Source organism: Peromyscus eremicus, chromosome 8b, assembly GCF_949786415.1.
Source record: "Peromyscus eremicus chromosome 8b, PerEre_H2_v1, whole genome shotgun sequence".
NCBI lineage: Eukaryota > Metazoa > Chordata > Mammalia > Rodentia > Cricetidae > Peromyscus > Peromyscus eremicus.
Window position 1 is genome coordinate 26,103,847 of NC_081424.1, and position 5,828 is coordinate 26,109,674.

A 5,828-nucleotide genomic window follows, 5' to 3' on the forward strand; every position below is an offset into this window, starting at 1 on the left:
TCTACCATCTTGTTCCTCTCTATTACCAAAAAAACTAAAAAAACCAAAAACAAAAAGACAAAAAAAAAAAAAAAACCGTGAGGGTTGTTCTATATTCTGGGACATTAAATCCTTGTTTCCAGCAGTTCTGACCCTGGCTGCTACAATTGTACAGGTGTGTCACCAAAAACTCTCATGAGCGTGTTTTGGAGACACGGGTATGGAAAGGAATCAGAAACTGGAGGAAGGGTCGAGTAGTCATGGTGCTTATCAGAAGAGTTAAAGTTCGTCCAGAGAGCCTTCCAATCCTTTGAATCACCTTCTACTTACATGAGGAGAAATACTTTCTACAGAGAAGAGCCTCGGGTGTGGATGTGTCTTTTTCCCCTGCACATCACGCATACCATGGTTAAACCACACTTGAGGGGTACCTGATACACTCAGGGACAGAACCCTGTTTGCTTAGCTCTAATCCACACCCTGGACCTGAATTATTCTACTGGTTCATTCAAATTCTCAGTTAAGAGCTCTGCACTACATTTGGATATTTACCCTACTCCTAGAGTAGCATTGGATCATAATCCAGAGAAAATCTAGAGCCAATGGGTGCTGTGGACACAGGATTCTGCTTCAGCTAAATAGATGTAGTTTCAGGTGAGGTTGATCGTTCTCAATGGGTTGTTTTTTTATGTTTTCTTTCTTTTTTCACTTCAGTAGATTTTTCTGTTTTGTTGACTAAACTTTAAGGAGAAAAAAATCTAACATCATAAGACTTACAATAGCTGATTCGGAAATCTTCACCTTGAAGGTCACTCCACATTAAAAAAATGAAGGCATTGATTCTGGGGTATCCTTCACACACTACACAAAAGCGCTTGGCGAACAGCAAAGCCTCCACAACTTGGCCTTGAGATATTCTCAACCTAGCACCACACAGCGGGGATGGTGCCGTCCACTTCCGCCTTGTTTGTTTATAACTTCTGCAAATGACTTCAGTGTTGCTTCTGAAAATGAGCAGTGAGTGTTGACCAGATTTATTAGTTCCCAGTCTGAAACTCAGGAGTGTCTGGCGTGCACAATAGGATTGTTTTGTGGAGTTGCCTTGAGCCAAGGGCTTAGTTCTTCGATTATACAAAGGAAACACTCTTACAACCCCTTCAGAGGAAGACGATTAGAGTTGAGCATCATAGCTAAATGATTGACACGTGTGCTCATTTGAGGTTGTAGGTAGTGACAGATAGACAGACACGTGGTCTGCCACAGAGGATGCAGATGAAAATACTCAGTCTTTCTTAAGGGGACAAGGCGTGTAAGCAATAGCAGAGCACTGTTGGGTGAAAGGGAAGGAAAGTCTGTGTTTCTGCAGAGATGGAGTAATGTGTGAACATCATAGAAGCTATTTCTCTGCCACTTTAGGTGGATGCTTGTCTCATTTATGGGGATATGTTAAAGCAATGGCAGGATACATTCTTAGGGGCAATCATTTCATTTCAGCATACTGATTGAAAATGTTAAAAACAGATCTATGTTTTTTTTAAAAAAAATAGTTCAATATCCTATTTGTATTCAAGCACTTTCAAACGTGGCCATTTCTAATTGTAGGGGAATTGTTGTTGCAGCGACAGAGAACCCTGTGTACCTATCAGTTACAAGGTCTATTTTAACAGTTAGTATAAGCCATTTAAGATGGTACAATAAGGCTGTTTCTCGTAAGCTTTGCTCTGACTATACAAATGCTACAGTCTCTTTGATCACACACTGTTTGGCATTCAAAACTCGTGTCTGCTATTTCAATCGGGTGTGGGGGGAAGTGATGTTAAAATCTCGATTGGAAGAACAAAATATGCATATCTCGGGGTTATATTAACTAAAATTCAGTCCCATGTTGGTCCAAGGAGACAGGATAGTGAATTTTAAGTTTTAGGACATAGTCACATTTGCCTTATCAGACTTAAGCCTCCAAGAGTCGGATTTGTATAAGCTGTATGTATTACTTTTGGAAAACAGTCAATGACTAGTAAATGTACAAAAATATATTAAAATAGTATTAAAATGATCATCAATCAGATCCTGTTGATTTATCTATTTCATCAGTCTCCCATCCTTCTTCTCTCCCACTCCCCATTCCTCCAAGCCATCCTTGGGAGGGGTGGCCTTCCCTGAGCATACAGACACCCCATGACTGCCTGACATGGCTCATGTGGTCTCCCCTATCTAGAAAGCAACTATCTCCCTCTGAGGGCTTGTCTTCCTAGACCGTTCAGCACCGCCTTCTCTGGAAAGCTGTCTTTGCACTCCGTGACCGGCAAATCGGAAGCCACTCAGGCGCATTACTACTGTCCTGAAGCTACCAGATTCTTGCAACCAATGCCTTCCCCAGAGGCTAAAACACATGAAACTTATGAATTATGTGTGATAATAAAAAAAAAAAAAAAAAAAAAAAACAAACTAGTTGGCTAGATTCAGGGTCTTAAAACAGCCAGCATTTACCTGGAGTTGTTTAGAAAGCTAAGGTCAGGGTCATGGTGGGTTTAGCAGGGGGCTTTGCTTGCAGATGGCTGCCTTGTTGACAGTTAAAAGCTCTGGCAATTCTTCTTACCCAGTCATGGGGACTCCACCCACATGGACACAACTGAATTTTCTTCCTTCCTCAAATTCCACTTACTGGTGCCAGGACACCGAAGGATAGGATGTTCAAATTTGGGGGAACACCAATATTCAATCCATCACGCTCACCCTTTTCAGTCATTACCTACAAAAATATTGTAGCATGTCATTACAGTATCAAATGTTAAGGCTGTTTCTAAAACATTACAAGTCTCTAATAATTGGTCATGCCTTAAATACATATTCAAACCATTTAGTCGCATTAAAATAAAGCAAGTGTAACCTTACCAAAAACAGAAAGAGAGAGAGAGAGAGAGAGAGAGAGAGAGAGAGAGAGAGAGAGAGAGAGAAGGACGGAAGGAATTAAATTTAAAAGGAACAAGAGCAAAGAGTTAACCCAGCCTGGAAAAAGTAGCTGATATTTTGTTACATGTGATAAAATGAGGAGCTACCTACCTTTGGAAGCAAGTTGTTATGTATTATTGGAAAATGGGTGAGGCTCCCCAGCTATTTATAACACACCGTCACACAGCCAACAGGAAGCAGCTAAGGCTTTCACCTTGTAAAAGTCTTTTGATCCCCTTTTCACAAACAAGTTTGGCAGTTAGGTCCCAAAGGAAGGAAGAATTTGTGTCCGTGAACACTAATGATGGGGTTAAAATTAGAAAGCAATGTCTATACTTTAACTAGTTAGAGGTATAGGGGGAGAAAACTAACCAAGCTGGAGCTATTGCCTGGATGCAATTGATTTTAAAGTTCATTTGTGTGGACTTTATCTTGGTTAAGAATTTTACCTGTTTGCTCCTTAAATAGATTTTTAAGTGACCCCTTAACATTAACTGTATGCACTCTTATATAACTTAGGTGATATCACAATCCAAATCCTTTTTCCCTAACCATCCTAACTCTCACAGACTGTATTGCGTATGAGGATTTTCTTGTTATCTCCCCCAAAACATACTTTTCTGGGTTACAGTGGTTAATTATTATGTGTCAACTTGGCAAGGCCATGGTACCCACATATTTGGCAAAATATCTTGACATCTTTGTGAAGATAACTTTTAGATGAGATTAACATTTAAATCAGTAGGCTTTGAGTAAAGCAAAGTGCCTACATAATGTGAATGGACTTCACTTGATCAGTTAAAATCAATAAAATAATAATAATAATAATAATAGTAATAATAATAGTAACACTGACTTTCCTCAGAGATGGGGACATTGCTTCAGATTTCCTCTAGCCCGTGTAACAGCAACAGTTTGTGTCCCTAGCATACTGGCCTGTCCTACAGAATTCAGATGCCTTATTGTTGCAATCACAAGAGCCTAATCCTTAAAACAAACTCTCTCTCTTTCTCTCTCTCTCTCTCTCTCTCTCTCTCTCTCTCTCTCTCTCTCCCTCTCTCCCTGCCTCCCTCCCTCCGCCCCCAAATAGTATTTATTCTGCTTCTCTGGAGTACTCCAATATGACTATTTTTAAAATCTTATTTATTTTTTTTATGACACTATTTTTGACCCTGGCTCTCTAGTCGTTGATGAGTCCATTAAGCTTAAGCTCACAGAAAATGTTTTGCTTGTTTATGCCCCTCAAAGCACCAGTGTAGTATCTTGTGTGAGATATGCACTCAAAAATGAAAGTGCGTGGGAATTTGACCAGAAAGAACAAGGCTGGTGGGTTTGATCACTTGACATTCTGAACTCAGGAAATCTAACCAAAAATTCTGCTTGATCCTACGAAAATTCCTATCATCCACGGTTTTCAGCGAATTGGTAAAAGAAAGCCATTGGAAAAGACCAAGAGTTCTCAAACTGTAGTGCAGGGGTTCTTGAGTCCTGGTTGGCTCTGTGTTACGAACCTAATTCTTAGATTTGCTCTCTCCTTCACAGATCAGTTTTTATTAATTTCATGTGCACGTCCATCTGAATGATTCCATTTCAAAAAATGAAAGTCTCAGTTGCAAAAATAAAAACCACCCGGCTAGATAATCCCTCAGTTTCTTTCACATTCTAAAACTCTAAGGTTGTTTTTGTAGGTGTTTGGCCAGCTTAATTTAGCTTTTCTTCTAAGAATTATTCCTGTCTGAAATTTTAATCCAGGCTTGCTCAGACATGAGACAGGCCGAGGCCTTATTAGTAAGAGTGAGTGGTAAGAAGGAGGTACCTAGAATTATGTTAGCACTAAGGTTTGAATGTGAGTTGTCCCCTCATGTTGGAACTTGATACCCAGTGTTAAGGTGTCGAGAGGAGGTGGGAACTTGGAGAAGTGTTTTGGTCACTGTGGCTCTGCTCCCATAAAAAGATGAATGTTGGCCTTAAGGGACCGAGTTAATTCTCACAGGTGCAAGTCCTCACCCTCACCGCAGAGTACAAGTGTAATAAAACTGCCATGAGAGCAAAGTGGAATGAAGCCTGGCTAGCTGGCACGTTTCAGCTCCTCTCATCTCCCGTCCTCCATGTCCGGACAGAGCAGAAAGATGCAGCGGACGCTGAGGCAATGGCAGCACCATGCCGCCGTCCTCAGCCTCCCACATTTAAGAATCCACCCCAGTTCTTTATAAATCACCCAGTCTCTGGGATCCTATAGAGAAAATGACTAAGACGGTTAAAGCCAGAAGATACCATAGCAGGATGGCTGGATATCCCAGAGCCCAGAAGCGTTACTTCAGAAGGCATGACCACTTAAAGACATTTGACCTTGAGGATAGAGAAGAGGGAAGTCCCCTGTTAGGACACCAATTTCGGAGAATAATGGACCTTAAATTATAGTTGGAGCTCGCAAGAGTATCACAACTAAGACCTTGCCTAGGCAAGTGGGGCTTAAGGAAGGACTCCAATACAAACAATCTTAGGCTAGGAAGGGCTGGGAAGGAGCCAGAGCCAGGGCAGAGACACGCAGGCGTAATGCCATCTAGATGTTTAGATTGCTAGACAAGATCATTTTAGGATGTAAAAGCCTAGTTTGAGTTCTTTCTTCAACAAGATTGGCTCACTTCTAGTCTGACCCTGCAAGAGGGGTCAGCGATCTCTGATGAGGAAGCAAAGCACAGAGAATATTTGAAAATGAGTGGTGGGTGGCAGTGACTAAAACAGGAAGGCCATTATCCCACTACATGCTGAGCTAATCCGACTACATCTGAGTGCTGATTCCAGTAAGCCTGGAACTGGCCCGAGCTATTTTCTCAAAGTACAGGCTGTATCTCCATGACGCTGACCCTGGTCAACACACGAAATGTGCTGAGTGA